The following is a 23,450-nucleotide window of genomic DNA, read 5'->3' as shown; positions in this document are numbered from 1 at the left end:
CATCGTGATCACAACCAAGCCCCTAAAACCCTAATTAGAGTGTTAAAAACCAAATATTTGGTGAAAACCAAATACTTGTTGATACCATTCAAAAATTTAAAATACACGTTTGGCGGGCACGCGCACGCACACGCGTACACACACACACACACACACACACACACACACACACACAAATAGTTGCTTAGGCTTAAGTGATATGTTTAGACCTGAAGGAAATGAAAGGAATTGAAATTGTTTAGCCACAGGAAATAAAGACCTCAGGCTGATTTAAACAGTTGAAAATTATCTGAAGCAGCGCTTTATGGAGAGCAGTAACGAACTGTTTCTCAGCTTCTCTGAGGCTCTCTGAAGAAGAAATGAGGTTAATTACAGCAGAATTACATAAGTTAGACAGCCACAGTGGGGATGCTGACCAATTCTTTCGAAGACACATACTTGAATATTCTCTTCAGTTTCAAGGAAAGGGGCAGTGAATTTGCCAAACAGCTGTGTACGTGTTGCCTCAGAAGAACTACTGGAACAATGCTTTGTTTCTTGAGACAGTATTTTCATTTGCATATATTAAGTCTTATCCCTTGGAAGACATTTTCTAGTCAACTCCCATACACTCATGTGTTGCTTAACAACAAGGATATGTTCTCAGAAATGCATCGTTAGGCGATTTTGTTATTGTGCGAACATCGTAAAGTGCACTTGCACAAACCTAGATGGTATAGCCTACTGTACACCTAGGCTGTATGGTACAAAGCTTATGGGACCGCCGTCATATGTCAGTCCGCTGTCAACCGAAATGTCGTTATGCAGCACATGACTATATTCTTTTTTCATTGTATGTCTCTGTTACCTGTACCATTTGGTTGAGAGCCATTGCAGAGTCTTTAATATGCCATTTGGATATATTCTATACTTACTCTATGCCTTACTTAGAGGTAATAATACTCTCAAAACTGTGCTGGACCAAAAAGAGTCTCTTTTGGCTTTTGTCCATTTGGTGTGTTTCTTTTTGAGATTTTCAGGTCATCTTTTTCTCTTACAAAGCCAAAATTACAGTAACTTAATGAATTACAACTATTTTACTTTTATGATTACTAATCGTTTATCAAATAGCTCATTAGTAAAAGACAAAAAAATCTGAGGCCTGACAGGAGGGAAGAAAAATAATCTTTCTCAACTAAATCTTTTGCCTAAATAGTCTTAGCAATAAGGATTGCCACCTATTGGTTATAAAAAAGAAATAAAACTAGAAGATGTTTGCCAGTCTTAGAAGTCGTGGCTGTGGCGAACAGAGTTGTTTGGAGGGTGCTCTTGTTTGAGGTATTTGGGAGTATATGATTTGATGGTCATACACTTTATTCTGTGCATTGAATTTCTCAGAGCCAGTCTCATGAGATCATAGCAGTCATTCCAAGAGGGGAGACGCACTGCTTTCATGGTCCCTTTTAAAAGCATATTTTTCAGACTGTCAGAATTACATTTTAATGCAATATGGAGTAGATAAATGCATTTTTAATTGGACAAATGTTGGAGGCTTGATTTTGAAAACATTTATCTAACTCTGTTGTTAATTTGGCCTTTCCTTCAGTCCAAGCTTTGAAATTCAGCATTTCCTGTCTAACTGAAATGGGATGGGCTTGGTGACATTGGCCTTTTGTGTCTTTTGTTGCCAGGATCTGTTTTTTCCAGATCAGGAGCACTATACAGAGAGCACTGACCTGACTCTGATCTCCCCAGGGTAACTGAACATCCTTAAAGTACATTTGATAATCAAAAAAACGCTCCTGGGACCAGCCCAATGGCCTGGTGGTTAAGTTTGCACACTCCACTTTGGCAGACCAGGGTTCATGGGTTCGGATCCCGGGCATGGACCTACACACCACTCATCAAGCCATGCTGCGGCGGCATCCCACATATAAAATAGAGGAAGATTGGCATAGATGTTAGCTCAGTGCCAACCTTCCCCATGAAAAAAAAAAAAGTTCATTGTTTTTGTTGAAAAGTCTCAAGTGGCTACAAACTGGGAAAATGTTCTTTTTAATAATTCTTCCCACAATATTTGGGTGGATACGTAAATTCAATAATTAAGAATAGTTGTGTGTAAATATAAAACACCAGATGTAGCAATTGTTTTATTGTTAATACTATATTCTCTTAAATCTACTTGCCCTCTGTCCGCAATATCTAAACATCCTTCAAATGCTGAGAATGTTCAAATTTCCATAGATCAGTGTTTTATCTGTGATTGTGTGTGTATGCAGGCATGTGTTGATATGTATCCTAACAAATTTAGGAACAAAGCCACCACCATTCCTATATTATCTACTTATTTTTTGCTCACATGTCTGTTCATATTTGAAATTTTAAGCTTTCTTTATGTTAGGGACTTCCCAAATAATCGTTTGATACCCTTTGTTGGCATTACACATTCAATTAATTAATTTGGCAAAGTTTATTTACCACCCCTCCCCCCCATGTTGGAAACCAAGTACTCTAACAGCTGAAGAAAGAGGTGGTACAAGGGAAATTAGGAGAACCATATGTTATTTGCTTTAATTTTAACGTAGTATACCTATATATGTGTGAAAAATATATACAAACTGTCATAAAGCAACATGCTGATGAATTTAAATGAGTAGACGTAATAAAAGCAAGAACCAAACACAAGAGTGGTTGGAGTGAGGCCATGATAAATTAAGGAATGTTTTCTGAAGGAAGTAAACATATTTATATCTTCCAGCAGATTCCTCTGGATGACAGCAGTAGGCTTGGCTTGTACCTGGTGTTGCTGTATAGTTTGAAAAGCTGAGATAGAGGAGCAAAGGTGGCTTTGTGAGCGTGGTCAAGGAATTCAAGACATGAGCATTTTGGTAGGAAAGTTGAAATGCATTGTTCTAATCAGTCTGTGTAATTTCCTTCTGTTAAGGCCTGCCCATTTACCAGTAATGATACCTTCTTTCTATTTTTGTCCCTTCCTTTAGGAAAAGGAATATATGCTTACTCATTATTTAAAATTCAGAGTCATTTTCCTGTTCCAGTTGGTTTTGTTCCTACCATTAAAGAAGAGTCGAGTTACGTACACATGAAACTTTATTCCTCTTTAATTTCTGCTTTTTTCCAACTATCCAACTCGTATCCCTTTTTAAATTCTACTCTTTTAAGCATCAAGTCTGAATAGCACTATCTCTTCTTCTTTTTTTGGTGTATTTCCATAAAAGCAGATGTACCAGGCTTTTTAAATGCTGCCCAGACAAATTATCTACACTGGCACTAAGTGGTCCTGTCACAAAATCCAGTGCTTAAACATACATGGTTGAACTATTGAAATTCAAATTCATTTTTAAAGAATATTATATTGGGCAGTTGGACTTAGTAACTAAACAGTTTTTCTCCAAATGACATAGGTTGGTCCAACGGGCCATTCTAGGAATTCTGCCGCCATAGCTCCTGAGACTGCTGCTGCGATAATGACAACCTGTCAGAAAGCTGCATTTTAATAGGTGTTTATAGGCATCACTTACCAAGCATTTCAGATACTCTTTAAATGGAAACTGCTGGGAGAAAAAGTTAACACAGATACTTTCTCAATCAGGCCACCATTTGAACATTCCAGATAGAAGGCAGTTGATAGACGATTTGGTGAGTAAATGAATAAATGGATGAACACGCATCTCATGCCAGTGACCTTCAGTTGTTTCCCTAAAGAACTGGAGGTGATTCCCGGGCACCCCTGTTCACAGGCATTTATTAGGTGCTTACTGTATGTCAAGTCCTGGGCTGGATGCTGGGGTCGCCATAACGAAGAAGGCATCTTCACTGCCTTCAGTGAAGCTCAAAACCTAGTGGAAGGAGGCAGAGAGCATGAGCTGTGCCACCCCAGCTATGTGAGCAGCGTCCCTTGGAAACGGGCAAGGAGACTCCCAGTGCTCTTCGGCATCACTGTCCTTTCTTCTCTCTGGAGTCTAGGTTGCTGGGGCGGCAGTGCCCCTTCCTCAGATTGTCAGAGCAGGAAGAGGGAGTGGGTACCTCCCACAGGGTCTGAATCTCAGTGACAGGCCCCAGCACGGGAAGGGAAGGCAGTGTAAACCCGTGTGTTGCTCTCTGGTACTGCCGGACCTTCTCTGTCCCCTGCCTCCCACCCCTTGTAATTCCCCCTGTCTGTCAGCACCCTGACTTCTGACATCCTTTGTGCGAAGAGAGAAGGATTGGACTGTTCCCATTGGTCTCGACATAGTTAAATATAGAAATGATCCTAGGTAAGTTAGGTTTCCATATTTATTTACTAAGATATATATTACCCATAATGTCACTGAAATATACCCATTTGCAGTCATCACCAATGTAGTCATTCAAAATGACTTGAGTGAAATAGACTTTGGTGGTCTCATCTATGAACCTAACTATCTTTTATAACATTACCGGGGCAAAATGTGTTCTGACTTTTGCACAACCAACTTACAAATGAGCCTTGGAAACACAATCCCTGTGTGAGCTGGAGACTTCCTGTATTGGTATTCCGCTGGCCTTGTAGAGCCCTGGCTTGTTAGGGCTTCTGTGTGCCCAGCCTTTTGTTCCTAAAAGCAGGCTGCTCCTTGGGGATTTTGAACTGACTTTCTTAGAGTTTTTGAGGTTAGATACACAGTTTCAAAACCTGCTTACCAGCGGCACTGAGCTAAAGGAAACCTAATTCATATCCAGAAAGGTCCTTTTTTAAATCAAGAGTGTGTCTGGGGCTGGCCCCGTGGCCGAGGGGTTAGGTTCGCGCGCTCCACTGCAGGCGGCACAGTGTTTCGTTGGTTCGAATCCTGGGCGTAGACATGGCACTGCTTATCAAACCACGCTGAGGTAGCGTCCCACATGCCACAACTAGAAGGACCCACAACAAAGAATATACAACTATGTACCGGGGGAGTTGGGGAGAAAAAGGAAAAAAATAAAATCTTTTAAAAAAAAAAAAGAGTGTGTCTGTTTACCTTTTATGCACATACTAAAATTAACCTTGTCCTCCAACAACTGGTTGCTTTGTGATTCCCCAAGGGAGAAGAGAAGTGAGGGAAATGCTTAATTTCCTGACAATAATCAACTCTTAGGTATTAAAGATTTATCTTCAAAAACCTATCAGCATACAATGGGTTACTGCTATTGCTATCAGATAAGGGTCCCATTTAAACTATCCTAGGATTTTTTTTTGCCTGGGAGGTCCTTTAAGGTAGGATATAGTGGTTCTGTTGGCTAACTTTGCCTTTGTCATTGTGGAAATTAAAATTCCCGGGTTCTAGATTTGATTTTAAAATAGCTATTTAATAATGTATAGTGGGAATGTACTCCTGATAAAACCTTTGCAAAACATCTCTCGTAGCCTTGCTGTGCATGAGATGACTTGGGGGTTCTTGGTTCAGAAGATGAAAGGTGTAAATAGTGTGTCTGAGTTAGTTTTTCACTGTAACTTGTTATGTTAAAAAAAATGTGTAATAATTTTTATAATGAGTATCTCCTATGAGATCTAGTGATCGAGGTTTTTGCTTGTTTGGCAGAACTAAGGGGGCTGGACATTGTGAGCCATTGACCAACATTGACAGGAAGTGCGTAACAGGGTGCTTAAGTCAGTGTCCAGGTTGGGGTTGGGGTGTGCGGAAAGTGGGGTTCCTGTAAACCTGGATTAATCAGCCAGTGATTTCTGATGGTTAGACCCAGCTGCAAAAAGTAAGAAACTTTTCTTATGGGCTAGAACCACAACTCCTATTCTTTCTTTCAAATCTTTCAGCCTTTTCACTAGTCTTTTCTTCAGACTTGACAAGTTTTGGAATAGTCTTTCTCTATCCACAGAGGAAAGCACACAGTGGACAGCATTGTGAGAGAGAGAAAGGAGCAAACTGTGTATCATCCAAGGAGGTGCCTGGATCAGAGTTCTGCAGGGCCCGCCCTGGCTGGGGGCCCTTGGAGCCTTGGCCATGTGCAGAAGGAATGGCTGACCTTGGAGATGTTCTGGTTGGATCTAGAGTTTGGGCTCGGAAAACACTGCCTCAAGTTCACCAGCAGGAATGAGGCAGAATTCATGGTTTGGTGTCTTAAGACCTTTACGTTTGCCAAGTTTTTGAGCAATCCCTCCCATCTCCCCATTGAGCTGAAGAGCTGTGACTTGGCCCACAGCGAGTCCAGCAGAGATGAAAAAGGTCGGCCCCTTGCATCTCTCATTGCTGTTTAGACTAAGACCTTGACTGCCCTAGACCACCCTTGGCACACTGTCCGCGGCCCAAGGATCAGCAACATTACAGGCCCAATTTTAGGCGAACTTGAGAAGTTTGTGTCTGAGGACCAGCAAGTACCTACATGTGTCTTTCATTATTCTGTTGCCTTAGGAGATGCTGTTTCAATTGGCAGATATCCTTACTGAAAGCAAAGCTTGTCACTGGTGAGATTACAGATTTCACCCCCCCCCCCAAAAAAAAAAAGAATCAAATGCCAAGGGAGAGGGAGGGGTATGTGTAGCATTTAAAAGTGTGGTGAAGCCATCAAGTTAACAAGAAAAAGTAGAATAAAATGTGGTTGCAATTTCTTATACTGAGCTTGGGATGATAATGTTTCAACAGTAAACTGTAAGGAGTGTGCGTGTGCGTGTGTGTGTGTGTGTGTGTGTGTGTGTATGTGTATGTGTATGTGTGTTCTCTGAATTTCAGAATCCCAGAAGTTATTCAGAAGTTTCGATTTCAGTCCCCAATTCCATAATCTGATAGTAAATACTATTTTTCAAGGGACTTGGTGATCAGAACAAAGGTTTGCAGTTCCTAGGCCAAAGGTTCCCTTGTTTGAGGAGGGGAGCTCCTTTTTATTTCCTGAAGGCTTGAGTTATTGGGGCGGAGCGTGTCAAGACCCTTCCTAACACTTAGCAACTTCCCCGTGTGACATCCTGCTGCCATCCAGTGGCAGCTGCCTACACCGCACTGTAGCTGTAAACTCTACCTTGTTCTGTCTTCTCTTCCTGAGCGTCCACCTTTCTGCTGCCCTTAATTTTGTTTTCTTTTTCCAGGTAATACCTACACAGTATTTGATGGCAAAAATTGACTGTATGTCTGGCTTAAGTAATTCAGGGTGAATGTAAATTTATTTACTTCATCCCTTCCTCCTAGCAATACTGATTATTATTTGCATTATTGTTTTTTCTCCCCAAATTAGTAATAATATACATACTTTTCCTTAAATGTTTTTGTTTCCTTGGCTGAAGAATTAATGGTTGGTGATATTTCTGCTTGTGATAGTTTTAACCTAAAATGGATCTCCACTTATATCTTTGTCTTTATGCTTTGAACTGTGGTTTCTCCGTTTCCAAGTAGGTTTCATGACACTTATCCTGCATTTCAGGCAAGGATTTGTGTGTCCCATAGGATTCAAGCTGGACTTGGAGGAAGAGCCAACTAGCAAATGGAATTATTCTGTCTTGTGAAAGGTTCCAGCCCTTTTAAACTAAACTCAGAAAAATAGAAAACAAATATTCTTGGGAAGAAACTGGGTTTGTTAGTACTTGGCTAGAAATTTTAGGAAAGGAAAGAACATTTCCTCTGGCCTCAGGAGCACATTCAATGTGAAATATTACTGTTTTTAGAAGAGCTAAACTTAAATTTATCTTTGGGTCATTTATTTGACTTGAAAATAAATGGATCTAATCCGTATAAAAAAAAGTTCAGAATCCTATTTTAAATAAAGTGATAATTCAGTAAGTTAGACAAGACGCTCCCAACATCAGCTATTAACTAAAAACAGCTGGGACTTATAGAGGTGTTTGCAAATGTCTGCCGTGAGCTGGACATTGGCAAAATGTACAAGTTCGTTCCAGCTGCACACATTTGCCGTGTTAGAGTTCTTTATGGTAAGTGAAATGCATGCTTCATACATGCTTTGGTGTAGTCATATTCTCTCAGCACTTGACTAAGCAGGTGGAAAGTTTGTTTAGTCAGAGGAGTGACTGAAAACAATGAATAAACTCATCTCTATCCATTCCAAGAAAAAGCTATTAAATGTCTCTTCTTTTCTTTTCCCATGGATCCCATTTTTTGTTTTTGTATTTTAATAACCTTTCCAGAGTCTCGAGTGATTTTTAAATATTTGCCATTTGGTCATAAACGTGGCAAGTAAATGTAAGCCTGCACACTTGAATCTTATATAAATCAGTTGACCAGTCAGTGTTGGAGCGAACTTCTGGTGATTGCTCTGTGAACACTCTATTCTTCTGGCACTGTCAGCAAATAGAAAGCTAGACCAGGATAGATTTGTTCCTGACAAGGAATAATTCTGCATCCTAAATTTAAATGTGAACTGTTTAGATGTTTCATTGTTTTGTGCGGGCAATTCCCTTCTCTTATCTTCTCCCCTCTTCAGTTAGGATGGAAAATTGTAAGTTTACTGAAGAGAATTTGGAGTGGGGTTTTAGATTTGAAAGGACCATAGGATCATCCAGTCTAACTTGCAAAAAAAAAAAAAGAAAATCCCAAGAGGATGAATGATGTGGTGTTGGCACATTGGAATCTCTACATAAAGCAGAAATTATCTTAATACATTTTCATCTTAGATTTCTATCCAAAAGGGTATATTTACAAAGGCTTTGTTTTAGTGAGGTCTTCAATTAAAAAAATGACCCTGTGTGAGGAATTCTGAGGACAGGGTTTATGGTATGTTTCAGGAACATTGTTCGATATTTAAATCGTTCTTACCTTGGAGCTAGCCCAAATGGACTGAGAAGTGTTTGAGTTAGTCACTATTTGTAACTTACTTTTTACAGTTTTAATGTGATTTAAAGGAAGATACCCTTGGAAGTGCTTAGCTATGGTTCATACCCATAATCATTTTTCTGTTAGTTCTTAAAACTTTACACGATGCAGAGGAGTCGACTGCATAAGTGCAGTCTATTTTTTTTCCTCAATGAAGCAAATGAAGCAGTATCTTAAATCAGGATTTCCTGAGGTTCTGGAATCTTATTCCTAACTTTTCCACTGGGTCACCTCCAAGTCCTTCTCTTGCCTTTGTCCCTGGTTGACACGAGTCAGGCCATGATTTGTTCTGCAAATGGATACAGTGCTGCTCTGAGGCTGTGCTTGCTGGGGAGAGAAATCCTTCAAGGGAAATAAATCTGGAATGGCCCAGAACGTTAGTCACTGGGTTGCTCCAGAAGCTTTTTAGAGCTTAAGTCTGAGGTTTCCAAATGGGTGGTGAAATTTAACAGCATCTGATTTTCTAAAATTACCAAAGGAGAATTGTTTCAGCCCTTCCTTGATTTGCAAAGTACTCGCTTTTGAGTCCTCTGGAAATTTTTGTCAGATAAAAGATTTTTCCATGCCACAGATGTGGAAGGAATAACCCTTTCTTGCTGATAAAGGGAATTTAGTGTTGTACGGGAACAAATGGTGAATTCAGGGCTTTTCCAGAGTCTTTGGAGGTATTCATTTCTTGATCAAGCTAGACTCGAATAGCATCTTTATCTGGGTCAGCCTGTGATTCAGCCTCTTCATCTGCTTCAGCAATGGGGTAAACAAATGTCACTTGTTAGCTACTTCTTCATGACCCTTATGGACCCAGCATTAATTTGAAGCCATGCTTTGTGAAATCATCCTTGGGGCAAATGGGTTAGTGATTTTATAAAGATAGTGGGGGTTGGGGAAACACTTAAGCTTGCTTGTAATGAGCTGTCTCTTCGTTTTGATCCTCAGCCTTACTCCTTTCATAGTATTCTTTTAGGATCCCAGCCTGACTCATCCCCACTGTTCTTCTTATAACTTGGTAGCGAATCAGAGGGCAAAGGGGAAACATACTGGCTGTCAGTGGGAAACGGCTACTCCCTCTCTAGTATCGGTGTCTGTTGTCATTAATCGCCCTTGGAATGGAGAGATTATAATATGCACATTCATAGAAGTTCTTATGTCGTCTAGAACATCATGTATGCTTTGCAAAATTCCCAAGTAGTGGCGATTATTGGGAACTTCAGTCTGCGAGACATCTCACATTAAAATGCTGATAACATCTTCAAAAACCACAGAGAGGTGGGCTTTGCAGGCTTGCTTGCTGAGTGCCTTTGTGCTGTGGTTTTATTTTTTCTGAAGCACCTGGTTGCACGTACTGGGACACTGAAGTCCTAAGGGCATATTCACAGAAATCTTTAAAACCAAATATCTGTTTATTCAAAATAGCACATTATACCAAGGTTTGACCTGCATAGTCAAGCCCTAAAACCATTAAAACTGACACCTTGAAGCGTATTAACTTGATCAACTCTGTATCAACAGTCTCACAAGGGGCATACTCTTTCAGACCTCTTCTTAGAAATTCAGGCACGGTGACCCCCACTGCCTTCAGACTGAGAAGGCTTCCCTTAGACAAAGCCCAGAACCGGGGGAACACACTCACTGCAAGTCTCGCTGCTTTTGTTGCCTTTCCTGAATAATAATTTTTGACTAGTACCTTTTAGCTATTTATAATGTTATTGTATAATCTGAGTTGGGAACTGCCTGTCACTTCCAGTTTCTGCCACCCATAAAACATTCTACATTTGGACAAAACAATAGCAGCTTGACTTTTTAAAGGAAAGAATTTCTCTTCTGGGTCCAAACTGAAGGCAGATCTTTGAGCTGTGAAACTCATTTTTTTCTTAGAAGTGTCGGTTAGGAGCTGGGTTTGAACTTCGAATCCCCTGTACGTGGACAGAGTCAGGTTTCAGGACTGGGAGCAAGCAGCATGGGCACCTGCTGCAAGGAAGACAGCACAAGTGTCACTTCAGCGGCTCCACCCTTGTCCACAGCCTCATGTCATGTGCCTTTTAGCAGGAGTTTGAAGCCCAGAATGCGCTTAATATTGTTACCAACACAGTTGAGAAATCGTTTCCAAGTTTTTATAAGAATGGATTCATTAAATGGCATGTTCTGGAAATAGGGATGTATTGAGAGACTTTGAATCTGAAGATGCTGGGCTATGAAGATGTATACCATCAGACCGTCTTATCAGAAAGAATGACAGCTTCCTAAGGTGCCTGTCTCTGCCTCCAGTACGAGGAGACGTTCCTTCTCTATCCATTTTGTTTCAACTTCTGTTCATTTGTCTCATAGCCAATATCGGACATGTTAACGATCAGTAATTTTAGAAATGAAATTATTGCAGCTCCTACTGTCAAGATGTGAACCTAAGCAGACCTCAGATTGTCTGACTTAATGGCTGGACTGTGGCAGCCTTTCCTTGATAATGGGACCTCTGTCCGCTGTGGTCAGCACACTGTCTCTAGCAGGAGGTACACAGACACATTCAGTGCTCATGTTGAGGGTAGCCAGTGGCAGATGGAGAGCCATCAGATGAAACAGTTTGACTAATCACGGCGTTTCTGAAGAACCAACTTACAGGTCTTCCTAATGTCCTCACCCCGCGCTGGGCACCGTGGCAGACACCGGGATCCCTGCCTCCTGGTGTTCTCAGTGTGTCACGTGTACTGCAGTGCACGACGCTCCCAGTCCACCCGGCCTGAAGGCCTTCACAGGAGGGTTAGCTGATTTTCCTCATTACACGCTAAGAGTAAAGAACACACGACTCTTATTTGACCCTCTTGGGATATGAGTGTGATTCTTTTTTGTATATCTTTTCCATTTTGATTTTAAAGCTAACTCATTCCCGTATAACCAAATTCACACTAAGAAAAACTGAAGACTGCGTCTTCTAGAGCTGTGCGGCCCAGTACAGGGTCCACCGGCCACAGTCACCAGCTCAATGTCACAGTCACATTGAGCCACTGAAATGTGGCTGGTCTGAATTGAGATGTGCTGCGAGTGTAAAAGAAGAAATTGAAGAATGTAAAATATCTTATTAATAACTTCTATATTGATTATATGTTCAAATGATAATATTGTGGATATATAGGGTTAAATAAAAGATTAAATTTTCACCTTTTTTTGTGGTAATGTGACTACTAGAAAATTTTAAATTATGTGTGTGGCTTACATTTGGATCTCATCATTACAGAATACTGAAAGTCATTCTTCTTCTGAATTTCTGGTATAAACTCTACTCAGTGACTGTTTTGTATATCCTGTTGGATTTCTTTTCATGCGTATCTCTGTCTTTTCTTCCAAAATGAATGATCAGCTGGTAGAAGGCAGGACCATGGAAACGGTTGGTCTTATACTGATTTTCAGGGATGGAGAGGGTTGGTTGTCACCCTGACTGGGAAGTTCTGCTCTCATTCAGTGGGCATAGATCAGATGTGCTCAACATCCTGTAGAATATCACAGAGAGTTCAAAAAATACAGTAAAGAGGGAAGTAGGCCAATCCAGGAGTGGCTGTACTCGAGCTCTCTACTCTTCAGGTCTGTTCTTGAACTAGAGAGCTCTTCTTTTTCTGACTTTGTTATCAGGCTCTGGGCATTCCCACTTCTCAGAGTAGTGCACTGGGCTGTACCAAGAAAATGTACAGTCTTTAAGGAAACCATATGCCCTAAAGGCACTCAGAGATGACACTCAGTTAGTATGTAGGGATCCCTTGGAAGGGAGCTGCCTTTATGTCCTTGAGACCAGATAACCCCTGTTAGGTAGATTCTAGCTGGTACAGCTGTGTGAACCTGGACAAATCACTTAAGCTCTCTGAGCCTCAGTTTTCCCCTCTGTAAAATGGTGATGATGATGATCGAACCTTCCTCATAATGAGATAATTTCAGTAAAGCAACTTATGCTGTACTTATTATGTACTTTGCACATAGTAAGTGCATCATAAATGTTAGCTGTTATTGTTAGCATCTTGGTAATGATGCTAACCTCAAATGCTAAAGGCAACCTTTGGTATGTTATTTGCAATCCTGTGTGATTTGGGATTATTTCCTACCACCACATTTTTGAGAATGCATTATTTTCCGAATGAATGAATGCCAAGTCCCCTCAGAGGGGAATGGATACACTTAGAATGATCTAGGGTTTGGGGAACAGAGCAGTTTCCTCTGTGTATCATGACCTCTAACTCTTAGAGCTGCTTTATCACGGGCGTTTGTACTCACTGACTGTGTACTTCATAAGCTGATTTGGCACTGACCCTCCCTCCTATCTCTTAAAGCCCTGTGTGCATTGGTCAGAAATCTCAAAATGTTAAAAGGGACTGCATTTCCAGGCAACTTCAATCAGAAAGTCAGAAGAGGGAGAACGGGAGGAAAAACTACCCGTGGGAGAGATCACAGGTGAAGTGGAAAGAGCAGGTCCTTGGATTCAGGCAGACGTGGGCTGTGGTATCTGCTCTGCCTGACGCTGGTCAAGCGATCTTGTGGGAGTCGCCTAACCTCTCAGGCTTTCCCACATAGAATGCGACCGATGTCCTTCACAAGGCTGTGTTCATGACTCACGGAGATAACCTAAGTGACTGGAGCTGTATCCGGGCCAGTGGCTGTCCATCCTTTCCTCGCTTGGCCTGACTTGCGTGTTGCTCTCAGTTTCATAATCTCCACTCCCTTCCTCTCACATCATGAGAGTATACAGAACGCCAGTGAAAGTTACATCCTCTGCTTTGTAGCAGTCGTGACTTGGGAATACGTTTAAGAACATGGAGTTAGTTATCTTCTGTTAGAGCCACATACAGAAATTGGAGAATTGTTTTAGTCCTTTTGAATTTATTCACTCCGACAAAAGTGAAAGTTTATATCTCACTTGAAAACACCACTTCAAAAAAGTTTCCCCTCCCCCCTGTTAGAAATTATAGGTTAAAGTAGCCCAATGAAATATAATTAAATGTTCCCATTTTTCCATTTAGTTTATACCCCCCATATCTAAAGTAATATATTACTTGATGTCAACTATAGCCATCTCCCAGGTACCTTTCTGTGATTTTTACCAGATTTGCAACATTGTGGCTAAAGAGAATACAGTTATTTTTAAAGTAATTCATAATTAAATGTAATTTAGTAGTTTAATATTGGCCATGTGATCTTCTTGACTTGTATCTTCCAATCATAGAATTTAAGACCTAGAAATTATTTTCGGACTTCTTAGCTAAACCTTACCACTTCACTGAGGAGGAAGTGAAGTCCCAGAGATAGTAAATGTTTTCCCCAAAGTTCCCCAGCCTGTTATTGATAAAGAGATCTAGAACTCATGTCCTCCTCAATCGTCTAATTTTTCTTCTACTGCACAGTGGCTTTGCAGTTGTTTTCCATATGATACAGTAACAGTCGTGCATAGGTAAGGCATTTGTACTTTTTTTTTAAACAGAAGTCACAGAAAGGATGCAGTGTGTGATAAACTCCTTTCTAGTTTATGGACTAAAACATCTCTCTGCCTTCAAAAGGGTAATGCAAAAAGTGACCAACAGGGGGCAGCCTAATACAGCCTTTTGGATTAATTCAATTCACTTTAAAAAATTACCCAAGCTCCTAATGAAGCCAGCAAAAAACATCTGTTGTTTTATTTATAGCCACAATTTCTACGAAACATATTCTGTAGCAGATGAAGAAGAAGTTGACAGCTCATCATTCATAAAGTTTCTGAGGCCTAATCTGATAGAACAAAATGTACAAAACTCCCCCTCGTGGCTCAGGCCCTATCACTTCCCTTTCAACTGAAGACAGAGGTGGCGCAGGGAGAAGTGGAGCACAGATTGTTACATTGTTAAGAAAGAGGCAACTGTGAGGCTAGAATGGGGGAAAGGAATACCCCGCCGTGATCAGTGATTGCTTTCACCTCTGCCGTCCCCCAGCCGGAGTCACTGCGTACTTTTTCATTAACAGCGTCACAGGTATTGCCTTATAGGAAGCCAGCATTTTCCTTACCCTCCCGCTTTTCGCTGGGAAGTTTGAGCAGTGTGCTATGTACAAATTGTTACCAACGTATTTTCTATCAAGAATCTCAAGTGCTGATTAAAATTGCTGATTGAATAGTTGTCTATCTGGGTCCAGCTAAATTTTTGACTTGACTCTTTTTCTTTCACCAGTTAGCTTTAGTTTATTTCACATAGCCACTTTTTCCCTGCTGACTTTTAAACAATTATAAAAATACACCCACTCCTCAAACACCACCTATCTATATTTTTTAGCTTATTTCCGACAATTTTTTGGGAATATGGTCGGAATTCTTTCTGTAATTAATATATATTTTAGATTTCACTTCTATCTGTAGGGCCTCCTGATTATCACAGTTAAAAAAAAAGGTGGATTGATCTGGGACAAATAAATCTCTGTAGCATAGTGCTATTTATTATCCTTTTTTGTGTGTGTGAGAATTTAGTGAAGTGATCCAAGTGCTGCCTTTGATGGACCCATCTAAAATTGTTATCCTTAGACAGAAATTCATAAGCAGAATAAGTCCATGAATTTCTTTAGCTGAGAGGTGAATCGCCTCTTGTTCATTTCACTAATGATCGTAGTATATTGTGAGACAGGAGAATTTATTAGCCCACCAGAATTCATCACATCTGTCTGAAGTTGTGAAAGTATATTGCTTCATTTTTTTTAAAAACTGATTCCTCATAAAATTGTTAAGGGTTGTGTTTACGTTTACCTCAAAACTGCTACCCGTAATTACATATGGATGGCTTAGTTTTATTTCAGTGATTTTTAAAAGCTTTTGATTGAAAAAAATCTGACTGAATAGTGTCTTATTTGCTTATGTAGTATTTCTGCATTAACTAATAGGGAATTTTCTATTCCATATTTTCTAGCCCCTTGTCTTTTTTGCCTTTATTTTCTTTTTCTTCCTGATCCCACAGACAGTTCCTTTCTTGCCTTTTTTCTCTCTCTCTGATCATGAGCTCTTTAACTCCCTTCAAATACTTATTGAGCATTTCTTAGTAAGATTTCATTTTGGAATCCTTTGAACTATGTTACACAATATATGTATTTGTAAATTATTTGCCCGGCCCTTTCTCTACCTGACGATTAACCAGAATAGTCCATTTGTGCCTTACTGAAAGTAATGTTAGCCAGCTATATTTAGCTGAATAAAACCCATTACATCCTTGGGGAAGAATGTGCTTAGTTTAGCCTTATGAGAAAATATTTAATAAATGCTGTCCTGAAAATATTTAGCCTGGCTGAGAGGACTGGCGAGGGTTCAATCCTGATAAAGCAGAGGTGATGGTGAGAAGCTGGCCTTCCCGTCCAGCTCAGGTTGAACAAACGCACCTCTTGTCACTAAGGGTTGTAACTGTGGGTGTCTCCTGTTGCCAAGTGCTTTTCCACCCGTATTCTGCAGATGTTTCAGTGTCTTCTCATGGCTTTGCAACCTCCAGAATGGCATCATGCAAAGCGTCTGCCAAAGCAGGCAACTAAGATTCGTGATGTGGTTACTGCTCGCCTTGAAGTCGATCTGCTCTTTAAAATCCTACCTTTACCACTTCCTGCTGGCGTGACTTTGGCCAACTTGCTTAATTTTTCTTCGCCTCAGTTTCCTCATCTGTAAAATGGGGACAATTACAATACCTCCTAAGCTTGCACAGATTAAGTGAGATCAAGCACACGCAGCCCTGGCCACAGTTTCCAGGACTAAGTTCAGTACGTGAGAACCGTCTATTGTAGCAGGTTCTAGCAGAAGTAGTAGTGGTAGTAATTTGACAGATCAGCCTTTCTGATATTTCCTATTCGTCTCCTCCCCCCTCCCCACCAGAATTGAAACGCCTGAGTCCTCTCGAATGTGGTCCAGTGGGAAAAGCACTGGTGTGAATGTCAGGAGAACTGGGAGCTAGTCCTCAGCCTGAACTTACTGTGGGGCCTCGACGAGTTGTGTCCCATGTGATCCCTCTCCACACAACAGGACACAGACGCACGCAGCAGCACAGCCCCGACCACTGATCTCTCTCTTTTGATATCTAATTAGATGTGATATCAAATATACTTAGATTTGATAGCTGGGCCCTCTGAGTCTGTCAGCATCCTCTACCTGGCACATGTTTAGATGTTGGGCTGCTGGGATCTGGTGTAAGACGAGCCCATGAAGCCCAGGGCATTTAGGTAAGAAGTATGAAGGAACAGGTAGGAAGGTTAATCGTTGGGTTTCTGTCTCCCACCGAGATCTGGATTTTCTCTCTGTGACTAGTGGCCTAACCTTAAATCCTACCACTCAGAGTGTGGTCTGAGGACCAGCAGCATGGGCATCACCTGGGAGCTTGTTGGAAATGCAGAATCCGGAACCCCACGTCGATCTGCTGAATGATGTTATTAATATGCACGTCAAAGTTTAGGAAGCACTGCCCTTGGGAATATTCCAATACACAGAAGATGTCTCCTAGATACCTATGGAATCGGTATTTGATATTAATTTTTTTTCTAGACTTGTTTCTTTTCTCTCTTTAGAGGAAGTGTATTGACGTGTTAGGCAGCTTGGGCTGCTGTATCAAAATACCACAGACTCAGTGGCTTAAACAACAGAAATTTGTTTCTCACAGTTCAGGTGGCTGAAGTCTGAGATCAGGGGCCAGCAGGGTTGGGTTCTGGTGAGGGCCCCATCCTGGCCTGCAGACAGTTCCCTCGCCTCTGTGTTCTTACATGGCGGAGAGAGAAAGAGGAAGCCCTCTGGAGTCTTTTCTTCCAAGGGCGCTGATCCCATCATGATGGCCCCACGCTCATGACCTCATGTGAACTTCGTTACCTCCCAAAGGTCCCATCTCCAAATACTATCACGTTGGGAGTTGAAGCTTCAACATAGGAATTTGGGGGACTCAGCTTGGTGCATAGCAACTGATTTCTGCAACTTACTTTGAAATGCATCTAAAAAGTAAGATGGATCAAGGGATGTATGTGCGATAAAGCAAATATAGTAAAATGTTACTTGTAGAATCTAGCGTGACGATATATGGGCATTCACCATACAGTTCTTTCAACTTTTTGGTATGTTTAAAAATGTCACAGAAAAATCCTGCTCTCTCTAGTTATGAGAATGGAATCTGGTGGTTCTTTTCTCTGATTTCCATCCAGGCTTTTTTAAAACTGCCTGTTCCGCCTGGCCGGACAAATACGCCTCTTTGGCAATTCCTCCCTCTCTGTGCCTCTTTCCTCAGTCAGCTGACGTCCTGCTTTCACGCAGCTCTTGAGGTTCCAATCTCGATCAGAACGCTTGCTTCTGGTCTCTGGTTTCACCAGTAACATCTTTCTGTCCAGTTCGTCTCTTGGCTCTGCCCTCTCCTGCTCAGAGGGTCCTGTAATTCTTGTGAGAGATGAGCTTCTCAGGTTGCATTGGAAGCCCCTGCTGTGTTATCCTTAAGCATTTCTATCGTTAAATTTTATATGTTTGACTGAAATCTATTATCAGATATAAAAGGCGGAGAAGAGAGTGTTCTCCTCAGTTTCACCCTGAGCCTTGGAGATAGCATGGCTCACCTGGTGGAGCACCCAGGTCCCTCTGGTTATTAAAGGCGCTTCCACTGCTTTGTCTTTATGATGTTAATTATCTGCATTTCAAAATAGTTTATAGTGAAGGAGGATGTAGTCACTTGCTTATTGGGGGGGAAGTACAAAAACTGGTTATATCGGGGTAGCCTTACCTGAACACACCAGAAAGTACTGTGGCCACTCACGTGTGGGCTCAAGCATCAGATACCTGTGTGTCACGTGACACTTACCTCAGTTACCCTTTTAATTAGGGAACTTGGCAGGACATTTTGGGAAACTTATCACAAGTTTCTTTTCTTGACTGGGACTTGTAGACCCTGGTGGAAAGAAACACGTCCAAGCCGAACTTAGGAACGCTGCTTATGAGCTTTGTGTCCTTGACCAGATGACTTAGTTTCCCAAGTCTCAGTTTCCTTGCCTTTAAATTGGGGAAAATAAGGACTGTAGGTCTTTGAACTGCTGTGAATAATAAGCGAAACCATGTCTGTAAAATGCTTCCTGTGAGCAGTGTGGCTTCTAATTGATATTCAGTAATAGTCATTCGTTCACTTACTCATTCAGCGAACGGTCAAGCACCTGTTGTGTGTATGTGTCTCTCATGTGATTTTCCCTTCTTTCCTTCCTTTTTGGTCACACTTCGTATGAAATCTTTCTGAGCCGACAGACCAACTCCCCTTATAAATCACTATCCTCCAAAATCCCAGAAACTCAACTCTAAGTTATTTTCCTGGTGGGGTGAGAGGAGTCCCTTTCTTCCCCGTTTACCTCCTGCTCAGCATTTTAATTTGCTATACACTGTCAATTGTAATCTTTAAATCGGACTCCAGTTTAAGTGATGAGAATCACAGTGAATTAGGCTAGCCTGTCAAAGATTAGGTATAATCTTGCGTTTCAGTTATCTCTTAACTCCAGGCTTTAGCTAAGGCCGTCAGAAGCCAAGCCGGAGTATCTGCTCACGTTTGACAGTCTTTGCTGATGTTAGTTTCCTGTACTAGTCTGTTGTCTAGAATAAAACTAAGTGAGCCGTGGATCTCAGATCCCTTTCCTTTGTTTTTAAGCTGTGGAACAGAAGAGATAAGTGGGAAAAGATAACCTTAATGGTATTAAAGACTAATTAGGGTCTCCAAAAAGATTTGCAGACTTCTTGTTTAAATCTGCTGACAAGTCTTTTAATTCCCTCCAACTAGTTATCTCTGAAAACGGTGTAGTTAGGACTGAAGATTTATTTTCATGTCTACTCTTTTTCCTCCCCTTTTCAGTTGGTTATACTTTTTTTTCCTGCTTCTTCCTCTACAAAAAAGTCCTTGTCTCCACAAAGTTCAGTATCATTCCAACTTCATTTTTCCTTTACATTCAGAAAAGTGAAGTATAATAACTCAGTATGATAGTCCTTATAGGGGAAAAGAGCAATATATTGAAAATAATGTGATGTTTTAGATAGGACTTTTGAAAAGATATTGAGTGTGTTTATGTATGGAAAGAAAGGCAAAATGCAGATGTCTACCCCATCAAATATGCTTCCAGTTTGCCACCTTAAAAAAGTATGGAGAATTCTGTCTATCTTAGTTATAATAGTTTCTGGTCTTAAAGTTTGCCGTTGCAATTGGGTATTTAAAAAAATCTATTAACGATAATAATGAAAAAGATTACATGAATTATTCTGAATAATAGCTACCCATTAATTTGTGCTTTCTACATGCAGAGCACTATGCTTACCATGTTTATTTATATTATCATTTAATCCTGTTATATTCATAGTTGTTCCATTTTATAGATGAAGATACTGGTGTTCAAGTTCATTAACAAGCCCAAGAGTACGCTCAGTAAGTGGCAAAACCAGGACTAAAACCCAGGGCTCTCTAGTTTAAACCTGTGCTTAATAATTTCTCTACTGCTAATTAAACAGGTGTGTTCCAGTTAACTTTAAGGAACCCATAATTGGTTTTTTGCTTTTAGTTTCTTACCGGTATTATCTAAGCCAGCATTTGTTATGACTTTGCCCATAGAACTGAAGGAGTTTAAACGTTCAGGGTATTAACCATTTTAGGCATAAAGTAGGAACGTGCTTATAGGGTTTATTTAAGAAAAGTATTGGGGTTTGTTAGATTTTTACCGAGCAGAATGTACGTTGTTCATTTGAAGTAATGAGAGGTTGTTTCAGACAGAAATAAAGTTTTGATTCAGCCACAGTTAATAGACAAACATCTTGATTTAATATTGATCCTCACTTTGCATATACTCTTTCTTTCCTGTGTATGGAATTACATTTTAAAAGGTAAGTGTCAGTTTTTCATATACTTCCTAGCTGCTTCCATCAGTAATGAAATACTTGGCTTGGGCAGTCTCTGGAGTCCCAGAATTTCAGCTTAAACTTTCCATTCGTCCCTGCCAGGCACTAACTCTAAAATATCTTTTTTGATGGAGAACGCCTCCAAAAGGTGCAGCTGTGTGCCGGTTTCATCTTGCATTTTGTAGCGCTGTTGGCACCGTTCAAGGGGAGGAATGCCACTGTCTCCCACACACCGCTGGTGCCCAGGGACTGTTCAGGCCTGTCCCTGTTAGTGGTTTGGGAAGGAAGGGCCCGAGTCTGGAGAGAAGGCTGTCTTCTATTCTGTGTGATGGGTTGTCACCAGGGCAAAGGGGGGAAAATAGAACTAGTGGAAAATGCAGCATCTGGTGTGCTATCAAAACTTCTTTGTACAACCTGGGACACCTCGTTCGCTGGTGCTCTTGTCAATGTTGAGGCCTGGTTCCTCCTTTTTTCTGAAACAATGTGTGTCTTGGCTTCACCACTTTTAGACCTTTCTACTCTTCTTTCTTGTTGTCTTTCTCCTTAAGTAATACTGATTTCTTTTGATGAAAAATTATTGAGCTAAGTGAAAAACTGGTGTTGGATTGGAGTAGGGAATCTACAAATCCGCCCCAATTCTTAAGAGTAGAGTAGGTTCTCCAGACTCAGACACTGGCTACAGCAGGATTCAAAACCAAAAAGCATTCCTCATTCGAGTATAAAATCTGTCTGGAGGGGCTGGCCTGGTGGTGTAGAGGTTAAGTTCGTGCGCTCTGCTTTGGTGGCCTGGGGTTTGCGGCTTTGGATCCCGTCTCGCACCTACACACCACTCATCAAGCCATGCTGTGGCAGCATCCCACATACAAGATAGAGGAAGATTGGCACAAATGTGAGCTCAGCGACAATCTTCCTCAAGCAAAAAGAGGAAGATTGGCAGCAGATGTTAGCTCAGGGCCAATCTTCCTCATACACACAAAGAAACCCAAAAAAACCTGTCTGGAAAATGAAATCTAATGAGAATTTATATGTAAACTTTGTGAGAATCATGCTGTGTTGATTTGTGTTTTGTTTGATACCCACCATCTGTGATATATATATATATATATATATTTATTTTTAGTTACATTGTGTTTTGGTTTATTGACCTGTATGATGTGGTGCTTTGTTATGGACTTTTTAGAGAAGAACTAGCCAAATTTGGTAATTCCTAGCTATTGTCATTTCCTGTTGGAATTTCTTAAAATGGAATCTAATGGAAAAGTAAATATTGACCCTGTGTATTTAATACATTTAAAGATACGGTTGATTTTAGGATTGTTGAAATAGTTAATATTTCGCTTTAGAATGCGTTTTAGATTTTTGATATTAATTGATCCTGTTGCCCAAAGTAGACAATGTGAACTTTAAAGGTGTCTTGGGTAGGGCTTCCACAGTCCCTGTGTTTAAAAATTTTAGAGGGGAAATGGGTTGAATCACAGATATTGTGCTAGAGAATAGGAAATCCTTGAATTGTTATTTTAAAAAATCATCTCTCCTTGTAAAATTTACCTTTTAAAACTCCCATTGCAAAACCTTGATCAGTTGTGATGATCCACACGGTAAGAAAGCTTTTTTTCAATCTTAAAAATTCAGTGGGAAATTCACTTGATATATTACAAAAGCAGGACCTGTACTTCCTACTATCCATGTCTAGTTTTTGTCTTTTTAAATACTCTGGCGTGCACTTCAAGAGAAGCTCCGATGCTGTCGCAGATGCCTGGCAGCCACCACAGCGCTTTTTAGAACTTCGTGTAACACTTGCGTGAATGAAACAGAGGGTATTTCTGTAGCTCAGGGTACTGCAGGTGGACTGTATTTTTTGCCAAAAAAACATTGAAAGGACTAAGGGAAGAAAGTTTTGCTTTTTTTTTTTCCCTTCTTCAATCTGAAGCGAAGAAAAGAGAGATGGAAACCCTTTTATATGTAATATTTGCCAATCTAGTAATATAACTGCTGGGTGCATAGTTCAATCACAGTTAGGTGAAATCTTTAATTATCACTTAATTTAACTTTCCTATTTGCCTGCAGAAATGATCGTGTTGATAAGATTCTGGAAGGAGATAAACCTGTGTTAAGTAATTCCATTTTCTGTTGCCAACTTTAAGAATTTTTTTATTTGGAAAAAAAAATGCTGTGTAATTTGAGGGAAAGGAAAGAGGAACTGGGCATGTTGGTCAGACATGTTGATGTGGGGTCGTGTGTTTACTCTTTAATCTTTAGCGTTTTCATCTTGGCCTGTGCTAAGACCTGTAAGTTGGAGAGGGCTGGAGAGAGACACCATAGTGAATCCTAATTAGTACCATCTCTCTACTCCATTTCTACCCTTATGTTTTCCTCCTGTTACATGTGCTGATAGGATGATGTTGCATTTTGCTCAGTGTAGAAGGCATTTATGGGGGAGGATGTTTTTGGGAACTGATAATCTTCTAAGGCAAAGGGAAGTAGTTTCTAAGAGGAAATGATACACTATTTCATTTTATAGAATTTTTTTTATTTTACAATGCTTTTAATTAAAAAGACTATGTGAAACTTTCGAGACATTTGTATTTTAATTGCTTTTCAAATGTACTCATATTTTAACATTTAGAGGTTTGGGGGACGTCATTGCTGGATTCTTTTGAAGGGGTCACCCGCATAATTTGCTTATCTTAATGTCATATTGTTACTAACCCAAAACAGATTGCCAGCTCCATTCCTGGACATTCTGATGTCAGGGATTTGTGGTTGTACCCGGGAGTCTGTCTTCTAGGAAGTTCTCTGGGTGATCCATAAGTTCAGGCGGGCGTGGGAAACGCAGGAGA

General features: G+C 40.5%; 1 protein-coding gene across 3 annotated transcripts in view; it reads left to right on the top strand.

Annotated features, from left to right (window-relative positions):
* Nucleotides 1–23,450, top strand: part of PIK3R1 (phosphoinositide-3-kinase regulatory subunit 1) — an 83,527-nt gene that overhangs the window by 29,031 nt on the left and 31,046 nt on the right. The gene's annotated exons all lie outside the window — the stretch shown is intronic.

This window comes from Equus przewalskii, chromosome 20 (assembly GCF_037783145.1).
Source record: "Equus przewalskii isolate Varuska chromosome 20, EquPr2, whole genome shotgun sequence".
Lineage (NCBI taxonomy): Eukaryota > Metazoa > Chordata > Mammalia > Perissodactyla > Equidae > Equus > Equus przewalskii.
Note: the sequence above shows the minus strand (reverse complement) of the source record. Positions and strands in the feature narration are given on the sequence as shown.